The sequence below is a fragment of the Narcine bancroftii genome, chromosome 3 (assembly GCF_036971445.1).
Source record: "Narcine bancroftii isolate sNarBan1 chromosome 3, sNarBan1.hap1, whole genome shotgun sequence".
NCBI classification, from domain to species: Eukaryota; Metazoa; Chordata; class Chondrichthyes; order Torpediniformes; family Narcinidae; genus Narcine; species Narcine bancroftii.
In genome coordinates, this window is record NC_091471.1 from 197,799,776 (window position 1) to 197,819,885 (window position 20,110).

At 43.6% G+C, this 20,110-nt stretch overlaps 1 protein-coding gene and 1 long non-coding RNA gene across 8 annotated transcripts in view; both read left to right on the forward strand.

Annotated features, from left to right (window-relative positions):
* Positions 1-20,110, forward strand: part of rapgef2b (Rap guanine nucleotide exchange factor 2b) — a 370,696-nt gene that overhangs the window by 47,818 nt on the left and 302,768 nt on the right. The window lies entirely within an intron of this gene.
* The window catches only part of LOC138758004 (uncharacterized), a 27,986-nt gene continuing 7,951 nt past the window's right edge, over positions 76-20,110 (forward strand). The window contains exon 1 of the long non-coding RNA XR_011354032.1: positions 76-3,747. This is a non-coding gene — a long non-coding RNA (uncharacterized lncRNA). The remainder of the gene's footprint in view (positions 3,748-20,110) is intronic.

A 20,110-nucleotide genomic window follows, 5' to 3' on the forward strand; every position in this document is an offset into this window, starting at 1 on the left:
ATTTGGAACACATGGGGTTTTCAAAAGCTGCAGGTGACTGAGTAAAGAACTTCTATTGAACTTTGACTCGACTACATCTGATCATTTTCTTGTTCTTCATTTTGCACTGCAATACAGTTGCTACATTGATGACCATGACAGGCCCAAACGAATTTTGGACCTAACATAGACAATTCAGCTGCTTCGCTCAAACTGCCTGTCTTTTGGACCACTCAACCTCAAGTTTGGTTCAGGCAGGCTGAGGCGCAGTTCCACATTTGCAAGATAGAAGTGTACTCCATTAAGTACTATCATGTAGTCAGGACACGGCCAGTCGAGTGATGGATTTCCTTCGGGACCCACCAGCTCCTGGCAAATACAAAGCCCTAAAAGCTCTCCTTCTCAGGATTTACAGTCTATCATGGTGTGATCGAGCTGCACAGCTCTTCCATATTGATGGCCTGGGGGACTATACCCCCTTCGGAGTTAATGAACGACATGTTGGCACTGGCAGATGGCCATAGGCCTTGCTTGCTGTTCGAGCAGTTGTTTTTAGAGCATATGCCAGAAGACATCTGCCTCATGTTGGCTGACAAGGACTTTGATAACCCTCAAACAGTGGTTGCCCATGTAGACATTCTGTGATGTGTGAAACAGCAAGGCACAAGGCCCACAGAAATTAGTGCTACATCACACCCAAGGACACAGGCTCCATGAGTACCGGCGACAAGGGCGCACATTTCACCCAGACAAAAATGACTCCTTGGCAACCACGTGGTGTTTTTAACCATCAATGCTGGGGTTCTGGAGATCGCTGCTGCTGACCCCCTTACATTTTTCTGGGAGAACACCATGCCCAGTCCTCGCTAATGGCTATGGTGGTTGGCCACCATTACAGCCTACTCTACGTCTTGGACAAACTCTCCCAGTGCAAATTTATAGTCGACGGGGGTGAGGAGGTCAGTGTCCTTCCTCCTTTGGGATTTGACACCCGTATCTGGAGTGTAGGTCCGGTGCTCACTGTGGTGAATAACAGTTTAATTCATATGTATGGCACATGGACTATACCCTTGAAGTTAGGCGACAATAAGTTCACATGGAAGTTCATTCTTGGTGCTGTGTCTTGGCTGTTGCTGGGTGCCAATTTCCTCAGAGCCCACTCACTAATGGTGGACTTAAAAAGGTGCTGGTTGGTGAACACCACAACATTCCAGACTTTCCTCCTTGGAAAAACCAAACTACCCACCCCACACCGAGATGCCGTGGAGTACTCAAACAAAAGTTAGTGTTATGTCAAAATTTGCCAAACTTCTTGTGGAGTTTACAGACATTGTCACTCTCCAGTTCTCCACTGCTATACCCAAACATGACATCGCACACCACATCCTCACCCAAGGACCTCCTCTACATGCCTGCTGCCTGATAAGTTGCAGCTTGCAAAACAATGGAGGAACTTGGAATTATATGCAGGTCTGATAGCCATGGGCTTCCCTGCTCCATCTGGTGCCCAAAACCACGGGAGGCTGGAGACCTTGCGGGGATTACAGGAGTCTGCTACCACTGCAGACCAGTAGCCCCATATACAGGACTTTACAGCTAATCTTCATGGGGCAAGGATATTTTCTAAAATTGACTTTGTGTATGGATACCATCAAATACCTGTAAACCTAGAGGATGTACCCAAGACCACCATCATAACACAGTTAGGCCTCTTCGAGTTTTTGAGAATGCCTTATGGTCTCAAAAATGCTGCACCAACATTCTAGTGACTGATGGATGCAGTGGGGGCGTGGCATGGACTCCCTTTTCATATACTTGGACAACATACTAGCCACTCCCACAAAGAGCACCTACAGCATCTGCGTTTAATCTGCAGCTGCCTACAAGAGTTTGGGCTAACTGTAAATCCTGCCAAGTGCAAATTTGGACAGTCCTCTATTAAGTTCTTGGGACATCAGATTAGCAACCTAGCAAGTGGAAGCCATCCTCAAATTTGCAAGGTCCAATACAATCAAAGGACTCCAGGAATTTGTAGGGATGGTCAATTTCTATTGCCGCTTTCTACGCTCTGCAACTCATATTATGAAACCCTTCTTTGACCTCCTGTTCAGCGGTGCCAAAGAACTTGAGTGGATAAAGAAATGAAGGTAGCATTCCAGGAGTCCAAAGATGCCCAGATGAAGGCAATATTGATAGTCCATCCACAAATGGATGCATAATCTGCCTTGACGATAAACGCGGCAGTAGACAGAATCTTGGAACAGTGGAAGCCACTAGCATTTTTAGTAGGCACCTCTGCCCTCTGGAAATGAAATACAGCACATTCGATAGGGATCTGCTGGCATGTACCTAGTGGTCAGACACTTCTGCTATTTTTTTTGGAGGGCAAGGACTTAATGGTTTTTAATGACCACAAACCTCTAACATTTGCCTTCGTGAAGGCTTCAGATCCCTGGTCAGCCCGCCAGCAACACCACCCATCTTGTGTATCTGAGTTTTCAACCAGGATTAAACATATTTCCACTAAGAGTATTGTGGTAGCTGATGCCATGCCCCGCTCCTTTGTTCAAGCAGTACATGCCCTCTCTCTGGGTGTTGACTACATGGCGCTCAGCGCCAGGACAATGAACTCCCGGCTTTTAGAAATGCTGTCATGAACCTGCAACTTGAAGATGTTGCCTTTGGGCTGCAAGGTACCACTCTCCTGTGTGACGTTTCCACAGGTCAGTTTCGCCCTATTGTCCCCGCTACGTGGAGACGTATTTTCGATACTATTTAAGAACTGTCCCACTCCTCAATTCGAGCAACAGCGTGCCTGATAGCCGACAAGATTGTATGGTATGGATGCAAAAATCAAGTTAAGTACTGGGCAAAGAGGTGTACAGGTGCCAATCTGCAAAAGTGCAAAGGCACATGAAGGTTCTGCTTCAGCCTTTCCAGCCACCACAGTGCAGATTCAACTATGTGTATGTCGACATTGTCAGCCCACTTCCGGTGTCCCAAGGGTCAAGGTACTTTTTAATGGCCGTCAACATATTCACTAGGTGGCTGGAGGTGGTTCCTATGATAGACTCATCGACTGATTTGTGCGCTAGAGCTTTTATTTCTGTCTGGGTATCTTGCTTCGGCATACCCGCACATGTTACCTCCGACAGAGGCCCACAGTTTACCGCCGCACTCTGGGACATTTTGTAGTGACTGCTGGGAATGCACTTCCACCACACAACAGCCTACCACCTGCAGTCAAATGGCCTGGTGGAGCAGTTTCATAGGCAAATGAAGGCTGCACTGTTGCCCTGCGTCCAGGGACCTGATTGGGCAGATGAGCTGCCCTGGATCCTCTTGGGAATAAGAACTGTAGCATAGGAGGATCTCAACTCCTTAGCAGCTGAGTTGGTTTATGGAGCCCCGCTCATTGTACCTGGGGAGTTCGTGCCCATAGCACGTGGACAGGAGGTGCCACTAACTGAAGTCTTAGGCAGACTGCGGGAGTGGCTTGGAAAATTTGCCCCAGATCCATGTCAAGGTATGGAACAAACACACCCTTCATCCCAAAGGAATTCTGGGACCGCGAGTTTGTGTTTGTGCGTAGAGGTGCACATGGCCATCCTTACAGAGGCTGTATGAGGACCCTTCAGAGTGCTATGAAACAATCTTGAGTACTGGACATTTACGATTGACTGACCAAAGTCCGTTCATCTCAACCTTGATTGGCCTTTGCCACGACCCGATGCAAAGGTGCGGATGACCGCCCAAGAGCTGTGGATGGTAATGGCACCAGAGGTTTAGCCTCCTATCGCTGGTTCTGGGTGGGGGGGCGTGGCATGTAGCGGCTCACTGGGGGCTTAATCGAACCAGCTTTGGAGGTTCTGAATGACGTCATGACATCATAATGCAATGACATCATTTGGGACATGCGGGGTTTTAAAAAGCTGGAGGTGACTGAGTAAATTACTTTTACTGAACTTTGACTCAACTACGTCTGATTATTTTCTCGTTCTTTATTTCACACTGCAGCACAGTTGCTGCAGTATCTTAATTTTTTTGTGAATGATCCAAAAACAGTAATTACATGGGACACCCACACTGACATGTCTATCCATGGCCTCAAGTACTGCCAAACCGAGGCTACCGGCAAATTGGAGGAACAACACTTAATATTCTGTCTGTCAACTGGTTAGAGAGTTCCCATTAACAACTCTCGTTTTTGTTGAACCTTCCAGAGACTCCCTCTATTCCTATCCCTCCGTTTCCTTTCTTCCAGCTCCCCAACCCATTCAGAGATATGCTCTCTCCACCCTCACTTCTTCCTCCATTATTTCTCTTCGTCCCTTCCACACATATCCACCTCTTATCCTGTACTCCTCCTCTTCCCCATCTGCCCTTCTCTCCTCCCCCCAACTTTTAATTCAGTCACGTACCTACTTGTTGCTCATACCTTGATGAAATGCTCTGGTCTGAAATGTTGGTTGCCCTTTACTTTTTATAGATGTGCTGATTTTCCCCAACACTAGTTAGGATATCTTCAGTTTTTAATGATAAATTTTCTGAAGTAAATCCTAAATATATAGTGTAGTTGTCCAAACAAATAAAATTCAAGCCTGAATTGGAAGGTGATGTATGCTTTGTATTTACAATGTACTTGAGGCTGGACAAGCTAATTTTCATGCTACTAACAAATGAGGCAGGGCTTTTATTCCATAGTTTGGGACAACCGATTAGCAGTGGGGGGGTATTATAGATTGTTGTTCCAATTGTGAATATTTGATTTTAAGTTGTAGAGTAGGGTTACAGCATCTGAGAATGGATGTATCCATTCGGCTAAGTAATTCTCTTGTCATGCTTAAATAAAATAAAAATGATCATGCAGTGATTTCACAATCCAGCACAATTATGGTGATTCCTTCCATGTGAAATTTTGACTGCTGCACTTCTCCTTACTGGAGGATGATTGAGATATTGTGTTATTGAATTCTATTCTGAAAACATGGACAAATAATGTGGAGAAGAGGTGTTCAATAGCGTTATAGTTTCTAAACTCTCACAATCAAAACCTGATGTGTCACTATTTAACAAAAGGTCGGTTGGATCAACCACACAAAAAAAAATACTGTGATTGAATGGGAGCTGACTTGTTTCCTCATGTCCCAAAGCATTTTTGTCATCTACAAGGTGCAAGACGTGTTCAATGAAATGCTTTTCACTTATCTGGATAGACCTGCATTTTCAAAATCTTATGATACCAGCCAGGACCATGCTGTACATTAGGGTTAGGATTGTTTCTCCAATCCCCAGGCTAAATACATGGTACACGATGGCTACCATGTTTACTATCTACAAAATGATATGTAATTACTTTCTGAGCTTATTTTCCTTATTCACTTTTGGCAGAGTTGTAATTTATTGCCTATTCATAAATTATCAACTGTCTTCCAAAGAGAATTTCTGCAGTGCTGTTGCAAAGGGATTTCAGGATTAACTACAGTGAATTCTGTGGACGGCATTCTCTCCAGCTACAACGGTGGAGGGAGTGAATGTTTAGGTTGGTTAATAGGGTGTCAACAAAGTGGACTGATTTGTCCTGAATGGTACTGAGGTTCTCGAGACTTGTTGGTGTTGCACTAATTTTGGCAAGAAGAGGGTATTCCATCTCACTTTTTACTTCTGCATTGTATATTGTTGGAGAGTTTTGTGGTATTTGGGAAATGAGAGACAAGCTACAGAATACCGGTTATTTCCTGCTATTTGAGTTTTATTGAGTTCTGAATGGTCATTGGTGATCCCAGCATATTTATAGTGGCAATGGTAAACCCATTGACTGTCAAGAGCTAGTTATTAGACTCTTGTTGACGATGGTCATTGCCTGGCACCTTTGTGGTGGACAGTTGTATGCCATTTGTCAACTGTACTTGAATTTTATCCAGATCTTGCTTAGGCATGGGCTGCTTCATTTACTGAGAGTTAAAAATTGAATTGAACATTGAGCAATTTCTAAGCTTGTGATGAAAGTGAAATCTTTGTTGAAGCATCGGAATGGTTGGGCCTGGGTACTGCCGTAGGGAGCTACTGCATTCTAAGATCTCTGACAACACATCCATTTTCATTTGTGTGAATGATGTTTCCAAACTCATGAATGCATTCATTTTGTTGCCCATTGATTTCTGAAAGCATCTCCTGAAATATATGACCTTTCTGACTAAGGATAAAAAGAATTTGAGGTATGTTTGTAGCTCTGTTACCATTCAAGCTGTTACAGTGCTGACATTTATCCAACAATGTGAAAAATTGTAGGATAGGACATCGCCCACAAAGACGATGATGTGCAGAATTAATGATCACCTTTAAAAGGGAATTCGATGGGAGTTTTTCAGGTCTATGGGGAAACAGCATTGTTTTACTCAGAGCTGGCATTTACTCCTAGGTCTGAAAGACTGGCTTCTGTGCAGTAACAATTCTATGCTTCGTGGATCGAAAAGGGGAATGATAGTGACTTTTCTTGAAACAGACATCCAACATGCGCCCCCCCCCCCCCCCCGCTCAATATTATGGTTGTTAACAGAAATTTAGGTTTCACAGTTCACAAAATCTACTCAGAAGTTTGAGATAAGGATTCAAATTCAGTTTAATTGAATTGAAAAGCTGTTTAGAAAATGTGATTGTGAACATGAAAGGAAGATGGAATTTTACAAACCTGTTGAATATTTTATAGGGTTGTATCAAGCAGAATAGAGGAACCAGAGGGCAGAGTATATTTGGATTAATGGAGGGTCTTTGCAATAGTAGAGGTTATTAAACAAAATGAGAGAGAATAGATGAGTTTGGGATAAATACACTAAGTGGATTTTGATTAATTAAAGTTGGAATAAAGGAGGGGGCTGCGAACAGTACAGTGTTGCACGGATCAATGCAAGGCTTTATCTATAGTCACTAGACTATAATGTATTTAAATTTACCAATGTTGCATGGCTGGGTGTCAGAGTGGATTCTGAAGAGTTTATATCAAATAGGCAGTGTTATTTTAGTAACAAAAGAAGCAAAATTATTATTTACCAAACAATGCACTTTTTGAAATATGAATGATACAGAGAAAAAGATTATTATCTGAAATTGTTGAATTCGATTTTAAAGTCAGAAGTTTGTGATATAGGCAATTTGAAGTTGAGCTGTTACTTAACCTTCATTGGAAAAACAAAGCTGAGAGAAGTCAAAAGGCCTTTGCATTCAGTCAAAAACCCAAGTGTAAAGGTAGAGATTGTCTGCCATTATGTTAGGAGACTAACTCCATGAATGCGCCCTGATTGGCTTCAAGCTGCTGACTGTAATCCCTCTCGGGGGAAGGGTCAACAGTGGAACGCACTGCTCTGCCACCATGTATGAATGTACTGTAGCTGCAAGCGGCTGGCTAGAGGCAGGCTGATGATGTTACAGTGATGTCGTCAGCCCACGACCAATCTGACTTACCCCTCTCTATCCATGACCTCCTCAGGGCAGGGGTGGCTGGTGCGCTGTGACAGCCCTGCCGGCCGCTCCAGCACCTTACCAGGCCGCTTCAGCCTTCAGGGCTTCTCGTCAGCACTAGTGGCTTAATATACAGCAGAGCATTGGCCATAATCCCTGCTGCATGGGAGATTATGGGTGGGAAAGACAGCCATTGCTCTGCCGTGTATTTATGACAGGTGGCGCCAAGGCAATAGTCGCCTCGCCTATAGCAGCTCCGGTGATGCACTGAGGCGCTGCTCTGCACTAAAACCAGCACTGAAGCAGCTTTTTAGGGCTGCTCAATGAACAGGCAAGTTTAAAAGTTTTATCTGCTTCTGCTGCCAGCCTCAAAGCAGAGGTCCAGCATGTAAACACCATGAGTAAAATGATTGGAAGCTTGAAGTGAGGCTTGTTGTTAAATCGAGGTATTTTACAAAAAAGTCACAGTAAATCACATTTATAGTAAATAAATGTAACAAATTGTAAGAATTACAAATACATTGCAATTTAACCAAAAAGGTGTTTTAGGATTTTGGTGGGGAGGAGGTGAAAGGGCACATATATACAATTTTGTATTTCATGGTTGCATTGGGAGAGAGAAGAATGAAGCAGTTAATTTGCTCTAGGTAAATTAATTTAAGATCTGTGTGTACTCAACTTGAGAAAACAAACGTTTTAAAGATCAAAATCATATGAAAATATGATGGATAATGGATTAAAAAAAAATCTTCACATGCCATCATCTTTTATAAAACATTAGATTGCATTTACTGAGTACAGGTGCCTAACCTTTTATCCAGGATTCTGAACACCGGCAACCTCCAAAAACCAGCACATTTTTTTGGTGATGAAAATGCCTGACTGCCTCGCTCCTAGCCTCCATCCTTGTCCGTCTCTCTCTCCCTCTCCCCCCCTCTCTCTCTCTTCCCCCCACACCTCCCCTCCCCCCACACCTCCCCTCCCCCCTCCAGCGCCAGAATGGTTCCAGCTCTGTGGAGAATTTAGGATAAGGAATTTAGGCCATTGCTCCCGCATTGAGCCAGCTGCCACCTGGTTCTCTCCCACTGGGTGCTTGGGGCCGAGAGTCACCTTTCCACCGAAGGTAAGAGGGGATGACGGCAGTGACGTGGACAGGAGTCTGAGCCAGTTTTATTTTGGTTTTACTGCAAAATTTAAAAAAACATGCTAGGAATATTATGGTAAGGCCCTTCCCCCCCCCTCCCCCACTGTTTTGTGCAATTTTGAAACATTGAATTTGGTTAAATGGACTCCCATTTAAAAAAAATTCCAAAATTCGGAAGATTTCTAACAACGGCAAGTGTCCAGTCCCAACGATCCCAAATAAAAGGTTAGGCACTTGTATTGTTCAATTCTAGTGGAAAAAATAAATGACATTCATGACTGTGGAAGCTTGTGCTGATCTTTCGTTTAGGTTGTATTCTACAGTATATTCACAGAAGATAAAAAGATTCATTTTGAGACCTAACTACATTCTAATCTATTTATTTCAAGTAATTTTAAATTAGTTAATGTTTCTTGATCAGATTTTAATTTGATTTTGAACTGTGCACGAGTAGGGTGAAAAAAAAGTTGAGAGAAAAGACAACTACAGGCAGTCTCTGGGTTAAAAACATTTGATTTATGAACAACCCCTAGTGACAATCAAATTCTAACAGTAATGACCAAAAATTGTTAAATTATATTAATATTGTGGCACCAACAGTCCCTGCATTGGTCTTGCTGCCCCGCACCCTCTCATCTAACAGCCCACCACCAACTTCCACACCGATCCAACCGGCCCACTCCCTCCCTCCGCTCCGACAGGTTGCTCTTCCCCCTGCCCACCTACTGCTTTGCCCAGGCTGCACACAGCTTAGCCTGACAGTGGCGTTGCGATGGTGCACGCTGCTACTACTTACTCCCCCTCCCCCCAGGCTGTGTGAGTGGAGAAGCAGCAGTGGCAGTAGCCATCACGATGCTGCTGTCAGGCTATACCGTGTGTAACCTGGGCAAAGCAGCGCATGGGCACACTTCCTTGCCACTGCTAATGCTATTTTAACTAATTTAATTTGAGATAATGTTAGTTTCAACTTGGTTCTTCTTCCTTCTCTATTTCCCAATAGAAATAAATTTGGGTTCTGTGGACATACAATACTTGTAACTTGTTTAAGAAATTTCCGAAATCATCCAAGAAGTCTGTACCCTGGAACATGACCAAGTTGAATGGAAGAAAATACCCATCTCTTCACCCCATCCAAAACATTGATTTGATAAATCTGATTTCATTTTATTCAGTTTTTGTGGCGTCAAATATAGCTGATGTAAAAAAATTGTATTGAACTAATCTATATCTTACAGTAATAGTATTTGTCATACAATCTTGACAGAGATCCAATCATCTGTGATCATCAATTGTAATATTCAAATACAACTCCAACTCCCATTTCTGTCTAGATTTATGCACTCCCTGTTTAATAGTTCTTGTTTGCAATAAAAGATACATTGCAGAAGTAAATTTCTTAGTATTTCCTCTCCTCATAAGAGTTTCCACCTCACTACAAGTAGATAATAGCATCACTGGACCTAACAAATATTATATCAGTTGAAAATAACAAAAAAGAATATTATTACCTATTCTTTATTTATTCCTTAATTGTTCAAACAACATCCATTGACCTTGTTCATAACAATCTTCAATATTTTTAATACCTTTGTTAAACCAAATATTTAAAAAACCATTGTCCTTTGAAAAAAGGTATAATTTTGATTCAAAGACATCTTAGGCAATATACTTTTTTTCCCATTTCATCATTTATTTTGTTCCATATTGTCATCAAGTGTTTTAACAATCGTGACCCGGCTCACATAACGGCTGGCAAATACAGCAATCGTGAGGTCCCTGCAGAGACCAATGGGTGTCTTTACGCGTGACCTCCCACATGGCGGGAAACAGCGGGCAATGGCAGGTACTCCGGCCAGTCAGAGGCCAGACTGCGATGACATAATTCTTATCACAAGAGGCAGGGATTGAATATAAACAGAGCTGGTAGAGCAATAAATCAGTCTTCGACCTCGACTGCGTGTGTGTGTGTGTGTGTGTGTGTGTGTGTGTGTGTGTGTGTGTGTGTGTGTGTGTGTGTGTGTGTGTGTGTGTGTGTGTGTGTGTGTGTGTGTGTGTGTGTGTGTGTGTGTGTGTGTGTGTGGGGTTCTTACTCCACACTTCACGTACCACAAACATTACATTAGTGACCCAGACAGTTCCAACCGGCAGTTGGACCTGAGATGACGGAACAAGCAGGTCTCCACTTGATCTCACTCAAGCTGCCAACGTTCTGGGCGTCGCAGCTACATTTGTGGTTCAAACAGGCCGAGATTCGACAGATCAACGTCAACGACCCCCTCTACTTCTATGTAGTGAGCTTGCTTCACCAGGACACGGCAGCAAGGGTCATCGATTTCCTACTGCAGCCTCTGGAGCAAGGGAAATACAGTGCCCTCAAAGAGCTACTAATCTGCACTTTTAGGTTATCACATCATGAGTGCGCCGCCCATTTGTTGCACTTGGACAGTTTGGGAAACAGAGACCCATCTGCCATCATGAGCAAGATACTCGCCGAGGGGCACAAGCCTTGCCTGCTCTTTGAGGGGATTTTCCTGGTGCATATGCCCGAGGATATCCGACTCTTGCTGATGGGGCTTCAGCGACCCAAGGAAAGTCGCAGCCTGGGCGGACATTCTCTGGAGAGCGAAGAAGGAAAACAGCACCTTGGTGGAACAGATCGTCAAGCCCTGACCCCAGCTGGCAACAAGGTCACAGCAGATGGATAGGCAAGTAGACCCCTCTACCCAGCCTTATTGTTATTACCATCAATGATGGGGTACAGGAACCCGTCGATGTAGCCCACCCTGCGCATCCCTGGGAAATGCCATGACTAGCTGTCATTAATTCCTGCGGTAGTTGGCCAACGTGACAGCCTCCTCCATGTGTGGGACTCTTATCAGTGGAACGCGAAGCTGTCAGTGATCAGCAGCTCTATTTGAACTTACAGCACCCGCACAATACCCCTTTGATTTGCTGGCCACCAATCTAAGTGGATTTTTACTGTCGCCGCAGTGGCGCAACTGCTCCTGGGAGCAGATTTCCTGCCCGCCCACTGCCTGCTGATAGACTTGAAAGGGCAGCATTTGGTGCATGCCAGAACGTTTCAAATGATGCCCCTGGGGGAAGTCTACACAGGGGAGACTTCCTGATGTAGTCCCTCACAGTCATGGTGCAACAATTCTTCTCCGTGGAACCAAAGCATGGGGTAAGGCATCACATCCTCACCAAGGGCTCCTGCTCTACAGCAGGACGCGCCTCCTCCCCACACCCCCAGAAAAATTTGCCCTCACCAAAGAGGAATTTAAGAAAATGGAGGAGTTGGGGATAGTGCGGCGGTCGGACAACCACTGGGTCTCCAGTGGCAGCAGGAGGGTGGAGGCCATGTGATGATTACTAACGCCTCAACGAGGCTACCACGCCGGACAGACACCCCCTGCCCCATATCAAAGACTTTATTGCCAATTTACAAGGGGCATGGGTGTTTTCAAAGGTCGATTTAACCAGGGATTATCATCAAATCCCAATGCACCCCAAGAACATACCAAAAACTACCATAATCACCCCCTTTTGCCTGTTCAAATTTACGAGGATTCCCTTCGACCTTAAGAATGCTGCTCAGACATTTCAGTGGCTGATGGATGTGGTGGGCCGAGACCTCCCACTTGTGTTCATCTACCTGGACAATATCCTTATTGCCAACTGCAACCATTCAGAGCACACTGCCCACCTGAGACAACTATTTACCTGCCTGCTGGGGTTTGGGCTGACCATCAACCCTGCCAAGTGTCAGTTCCAGTGAGACACAATTGACTTCCTATGGTATCGGATCAACAGGTATGGGGCGAAATCACTGCCCATTCAGTGGTTCACCAAATTTTGCACCATGGAGGGGCTGCAGGAGTTTGCCGGTATGATTAACTTCTACCATCAATTCATACCGGCAGCAGCTCAAATCATGTGCCCCCTTTTTGCGCTCATGGGAGGGGCAAAATAAAGGCATTGCCTTGGTTGGGGAGGCCTCGCAGGTGTTCCAGAAGATGAACGATGTTCTGGCCAATGCCATCCTTCAGGTTCACCACAGGCCGGAGGCACCAACTGGACTTATGATGATGCCTCCAGCACAGTGGTCGGAGGAGTCCTCAAACAGCTGATCGACGGGGCAGTGGCAGCCCCTGGCCTTTTTTTTCAGTTCAGGCCACCTGACCAGGAGCTATTGGCACTATACTTGGTGGTCAGGCACTTCAGATACTTTCTGGAAGACAGACAATTCAAGGTCTTCATAGACAACAAACCACTGACTTTCACCTTCCACAAAGTGTCTGACCTGTGGTTGGCCAAGCAGCAGAGGCACCTTTCCTACATGTCTGAATTCACAACGGATATCCAGCACATTGTCGACAAGAGTCCCACCTTCGAGTCCATTCATGCCCTATCCCAGGGCATAGACTATTCAGCCCTAGCCAAGGCACAATGTGACGACCTTGACAGGACAGTGCTTTTTGGGCTGCGGCTGGAGGATGTCATTATCTCCCCTGGCAACCAGACGATTTTCTGCGACAACTCCACTGGCAAACTCCACCCCATCGTGCCGCCAGAATGGGGTAGTCAGGTGGTCGATGCGGTGTACAACTTGGCACATCCAGCCATCAGACCCATGGTGAAGATGGTAGCCAGCAGGTTCATCTGGCACGGTCTACGCAAGCAGGTCAGTCAGTGGGCCAAGACCTGCATGCTCTATCAGGCATCCAAGGTGCAAACTCACAGAAAAGCACCTCCCCAGACATTTGAGCAAGCGCGGCATAGGTTCAGCCACGCCCACGTTGTCATAACGGGGCAGCTGCTAGTTTCCCATGGAGCGAGATACCCACTCAGCAGGTTGACCACTCCACAAGGTGGGCGGAGGTGGTCCCGATCACCGACACCACCAGGGAAAGCTGTGCCAGGACGCTAATCAACACCTGGGTGTCCAGTTTGGAGTCCCAGAACATCTTACCTCCGACAGGGGAGTGCAGTTTGCCTTGGGGCTCTGCGCGGCACTAGCCAAACTATTGGGAACCCAACTCCACCTTACCACAGCATACCACCTGCAGGCCAACGGGTTGGTGGAGCAGTTCCACACACATTTAAAAGCTGCTTTGATGGCTTTGCTCAAGGGGCCTAATTGGGCAGATGAACTGCCTTGGGCTCTTCTGGGGATACGCAACATGCCAAAAGAGGACTTTAATGGCTCTGTAGCATAAATGGTCTACGATGCACCCTTGGTAATCCGGGCGAGTTCTTGGCCGCCACCAAGGATCCAGAAACTCCCACAGTGGCACTGAAACAGCTGAGAGAAAGACGAGGGCCCATACAGAATCATCAGGCATAATGGGTCGACCTGTGTATTGAACATTGACGGCAAAGAGGCCCATGTAGATATTAGCCAACCAGTTGAGACTCACCCCCCTCGATGCAGAGGTAGGCTGCCAAAAGCAGCAGTGGACACTCCGATAGCCGGTTTTTGGGGTGGGTCGTGTAGCACCCTGCGACCCGGCAGCGAATGCGGTGATCGCGAGGGCCCTGCAGGGACCAACAGCTGTCAACCCATGTGGCATCTTTCAGGATGGGAAACAGGATGGAATGAACACCAGCCAACTGGAGGCTCGCACAGCGATGACGTCACTCCTGTCATCAGAAAAAGGAAGTGAAAATAGAGAGAGCTGGCAGAGCAATAAATAATTCTATTTTAATCCACACCTTCTATCCTTCAAAAAGAGAAGTAAGAAATCTCTTTTGAGTCACTTGCTAATAATTCTTAAAATTAGGAAGCTGTAGGCCTCCCTGTTCCTAGTTCCAGGTTAATCTTTCCGTAGAAAGACATTTCCTTACATGTTTATTTAATTCTTTTAAAAAACCTGTGACCTTGAAAAAAGTTTGGAAAAATGCTGTATTCTTGGGAATATATTCATCTTAATACAATTAAACTCTTCCTACTAATGTTATAGGTAAAATCATTCCATTTTTAAAAATCTTCAACCTTTTTGAGTAATGGCAAATAATTCAGTTTATATGAATTTTTTAGATTATTATCTACTCGAATCCCTAAATATTTAATCTTTATCTTTGAGTTATTTAAGTTGAGTACTTCCTTGACAATGAGTATAATCTCTTTCCATAAGGGGCATAATTTCATTTTTATCCCAATTCATTTTTTTACCAGAAATCTTCCATATTTTTCCAAATTAAAGTGTAATTTCCGCAAGTAAGTTTCAGATTCTGTCAAATAAATGAAAACGTAATCTGCAAATAAACTTATTTTATGCTCTTCTTGACCAACCTTACATAACTTGATTTATAAATTGCTCCTAATTGTTTCTTCTAGTGGCTCAATAGCTAATATAAATAATGCTGGAGATAAGGGACATCCTTGCCTACTTGATCTCATCAGTTGGAATGGAGCGGATATTTGTCCATTAGTTACTATTTAGGGGAGAAATTATGTTGAGTATTTAAGAGGGATAGCCTATTATTTTGAATAAACGTCATACTTTAGATTTTTCGTAATTAACTTATCACTATCTAACATTTTTACTAAAGAGAGTAAACATTTTTTAGTTCTAGTAAACATAATAAAGTATTATCAATTCCCATCTTGCTTTCATTCATGCTTTTAATTAAGCCTGACACTGAATGGTGGGGTCATTCCAGTCCCGGATTTTTTCCAACAGCAAGTGCAGTGTCAGCCCCAGAATGCTGTTTGTGTGAAGGGGCAATTCGGCATTCTGGGACCAACTCGGGTAAGGATGTGTATGCTTATCATTTTTTAAAAATGTATTTACGGACAAACCATGTAAGTGTACTTTGCACGAAGGAGCGCTGAGACTTTGCTGTTAAGGTTTGAATTTTAAACTTGGCATATAAGATGACCCTTGATTTTAAGGTGACATTTTAACATTCAAGGACCATCTTATATGCCAGCATAAATGGTATGTTTGTAATTAGTAAAAACATTTAACAACATTTTTAACTTTTACTTTCATGTCCTTGAATGTCAGCACACTTAATAACTTCAATAATCAGTATCAGATTTCATACCTGACAAAGCTCTGCCCCAGCTATTCCACGAGAAGCATTCTGGAGGGGTGCCAAGGACCTGGAACTGAGGACACCAGCAGCCCAGGATGCTTGAGCTACATGTTTAGCAGAATGATGAGGCTTTTGATCAGTCCTTTTCAAACTTTTTCTTTTCACTTAGATACCACCTTAAGTAATCCCTTTGCCACAGGTGCTCTGTGATTAGTAAGGGATTAATTAAAGTGGTATGTGAGTAGAAAGGAAAACTTTGAAAACCACTGTTTTAATCATACCTAATTGACTTGTTATGTGCACAGTTTCATAACTCCAAAGGAAATGGGCCAATGACAATTTTTCTCAAGTAAAATATTTCAGTACCAATTGGGTGTAGAGCAGTGGTTCTCAACCTTTTTCCCCCACTCATGTACTGCTTTAAGTAATCCCTTATTAATCACAGAGCACCTATGGCATAGGGATTACTTAAGGTGGTATATGAGTGGAAAGAAAAAGTTTGAAATCCTCTGCTATATATCAATACTTGCAATAGATTTTCTCACGCTCCTTTATTAATCGTGCGTTTTATTCCTGTTACGATTTTCCCACGCTCTTCTCTCAAATGTTGTATATTAGTTTGACATTTGATTGCAAACCCTTGTTTTTAGACTCATCTCTCTCGAACCTGACACTTTCTCAGCACAACAATGACCAGTGTGGAGACCGACAGTGGGCATATAAGACTGGGTGGGGGGGGGGTGGGAGGAGTATTTTTGAGCATTTTTTGGGGGGGGAAAAATGTGGGTCTAACATGCCATTAAATATGGTATGTTATACCTGACACTAGATGCCAATGCTGTTGTGTTACATGTCCTACCTCTTTTGCTCCCGGAATGCCAGCTTGCTGTATGGAAAGACACACTGACCCGGCGTTAAGCCAGCTTTGTTCGGTTCAGTGTAAACGACCAAAGCCGGTTTCATTCCCATAAGCAGTTGTGATCTTCTTTGCTATGATGTTTCCACTAAAGCAGGCAGGTAATGCCAGTTTACAAATTGAACATATCCATATGAACATATCCAAACTAAGGCGACATGCAGTGTTCGAAAGTTCCATGTGAATTACGGTAGATTGCTATTTCTCCAATATTTATTTTGTGCCAAGGGGTGCCAAGTACTGTTGAAGTAAGTGTGATGAGTTGTTTTAATACTGTAGTGACAGTGCACTAATGCTGAAAGGAATTGATTGTGAATCCACTTACAGGAACACTGATAAACTGGGACTCTATCTTCTCTGTTGAATTTTTTTTGACAGTCCCCTGCTTTTGTGGATTATTTGCTCTATTCCATTTCTGCGGACTGTGAGATGCCTAAGGCTTACCTATAGATTTTGCCATAGAAGGTGCATGATAAAGTGATTGGGTTATTTGAGATACATGGTGTTTCTTCCATGGGTTCAAGTTTAGTATCAGCTGATTGCACAAATACAACCAGGTGAAACAGCTAATGCCGCACAAATATTCACCCATAATAAACAGCACTCAGAATATCATTCATCCGTGTCACTGCTTGCGGGAAGAATCTGTTTCCCAGCCTGGCAGACCTGATTTTAATGTTCCTATACCTTCTTTCTGGTTCAGGTAGTAATAGGTCATATATACAGTGTGATGAATGGTAGGTGTCCTCAAAAATTCATTCAATCTTATTTAAGCAACATTCCCAATGAATGTCATCTTTAGAGGAAAGGGAAACCCTAGTGATCTCAATGCTCCTCTGTTCTGACTTGTGTTCTGATGCTTTGCAGCCACCGTACCTCACAATAGGACACACTCAATTGTGCTCCTGTAAAATGTTGTCAAGATGGGGGCTGGTAGCCTTGCCCTCCTCAATCTATCTCTCTCTCTCTCTCTCTCTCTCTCTCTCTCTCTCTCTCTCTCTCTGTCTCTCACATTGTGTTCTCCTCATCAGAGAGATTGATGTGTAGTTGAGAATCTTCCACCTTCATCTCCTTTGTCTTGTCCATATTGAGATTCAGGTTGTTGTTTTCACACCATTTGATGAGCCTCTGAACCTCATCTCTGTAAGCTGAATCATCATTGTTGCCCATGAGGCAAACTACAAGAGCAACAAGTTGTGTGGTGTCTTCCCAAATGATGCTGCTCCCTTTTGAGAATCTGAGATTCAGAATTTATTGTCATGAACATGTCACAAAATTTGTTGTTTTGTGGCAGCATTACATGTGCAAATATTGCCATAAATTACATTTTAAAAATAAATAAATTTGTGCAAAAGAAGAGTAAGTGAGGTAGTGTGACAGAGTATAGAAGAATATATAGATATGTTTTTGGGAGATCAATTGGGAAAGGTTTGTTAGAGAACATCACATACAAACACTTTAAAACAGATCTTATTTGAAATACTGCAGCTCTGCTAATGCTAGACATCTTGGCTTCTCACAGCTTTTGCAAGAGCTTTGAAGAGTGCTCAAGAGACTTCACTAATGGATTGTTGTTTAACAAAGGCAACAGATGAAAGAGAATTCTGGAGCCCCAGCTGTCTGGAGGAGAGTTTGCTGTTGTAAGAGGGTCATCTGGTTTTGTAAGCAGAGAGAGTCAAACAGGTTTTCCCTCTGAAAGCGCGAAAGAGAGAGAGAGAGAGAGAGAGAGACACACACTGATCACTTGGGACAGTGTTACAGCCAGCAGAAGTAGCAACAGGACAAGCTGGCAAGCCTGTTTGGAAGACGGCCTGGTCAAAGCCCTTGTGGTTCATGCAAGAGGAGAGGACTGGCTGTCTAATATTTCACTTAGAATAACAGAAACAAAAAGGAACTCTGTGGCGATCTGAAAGAAAGAGGCTATTATCTGGAGAACTCGAAAGGGGCAAGTTTTGTCAGCAAGACACTGGAGTGGCTGATGGAAGTACATCAGTTGTGGATGTCCTGGAATAACAAATCTTTCTCTGAAAACCAAAAAGAACCTTCCTGAGTGGTAACCATTTACCTTTCGAGCACCAAAGCCTGGTGAACGTTAACATGTTAAATCCCGTGCACAGTACAAGTACACAATCCTTTATCTGGACATCTAAAATCCGGAAAGCTCAAAAATCTGGCAAGTGGGAGAGTGACGGCAGCGTGAGTCGGGCAGGCGAAGGGGAGAGACGGGCAGCGCGAGTTGAGTGGGAAAGGGGGGGGGACACAGGCAGTGCGAGTCAGGTGGGCGAGGGGGGAGACCAGCAGCGTGAGTTGGGCATGCAAGGGGGGGGAGATCCAGCGCCACTGGAAGGGGGTGGGGGTGGATACGGCAGCACAATTCGGGTGGGCTTAATTCTGGCTTTCCGAAATCTGGAAAAATCCTAAATTTGGAACGCACTGTTCTGGATAAAGGATTGTGTACCTATATAAGAATTGCCTGCAACCAGTGAACTTGGAGGAATGAGAAGTGAGATTGGACTCTGAACCAAGGAACTTTTCTGAACTTACACACACTACATACTCGTGCATATAGAATTAGAAGGGGTTAAGTTAGGTTAAGTAAGTCAATAGAGATGTTAAAGTATGATTCTATTTTCATGTCTAAAGATAATTAAAAGCAACTTTTTTGAATGTTTTACATGTTAGCATCTGTACATTTAGAAATTGATTTCAAGTTGGGTGAACATAGCTTCAGAGGCAATAATTAAGCGACAACCATTTTGTTATTTGTTTTCATATTGATTTCAGTGGAATGCTTGTTACAGATGAGGTTAAAGTCCATCAAGAGAATTGATGCTATAACAGTATTGTGTGATCCCAGTCTGCAGTGCACCTGTGTTTTGGTGATATAGTTAGGATCCTGGGTTACCTGCAATTGGGTAGAATGGTAACAAAGCTTTGAGGTCAGCTGAATTTGAAGTGCATAGTTTTAGAATCTTTCTCTGTCGAATTGACAGATTTTCTGAGATTCAAAAGGCCATTCAGGTAGTTGGTGCGGCTCTACATATTGGTGAATGTTATGTCCAATATGTTGCTTGATGGAAGATTTGCATTGTTATAGTGAGAGGAGCTGGCTGAGTTATTGGAATGTATTTTTCACTGGGAGCAATTGAAAGGCTTCTGTGATTGTTACAATCAGACTTGTTGCTCTCTTGACCACAATCATATCATTTCAGATATCCGAGCACAAGCATCTCTTCTTGTTTGAGGGTGAAGAGTCATGAATTCAAACAACAGATGTTTTACTGTTGTGCTTAAGCTGTTCAGGGATTTGTATGCTCTGAGGTCTTATTTTTCAGCTGTTAAAGGTGCATTTGTGCATTGTATTTATGCACATTGATAATAAACTCAGAGTGAACATTAAAGCTATGAAACCTTACGTTGAGTTTGGTTAATGCAGGTCACTTGTGTAAAAGGTTATCTCAGTTGAGGAAAGGTTGGAAATGCTTCCTGCATATACTGGTGGCCTTTTGGTCCTTCTTTCTACTGTTAGTGGGACTTGAATTTCATGGGTTTTAAACTTAACTGCACCA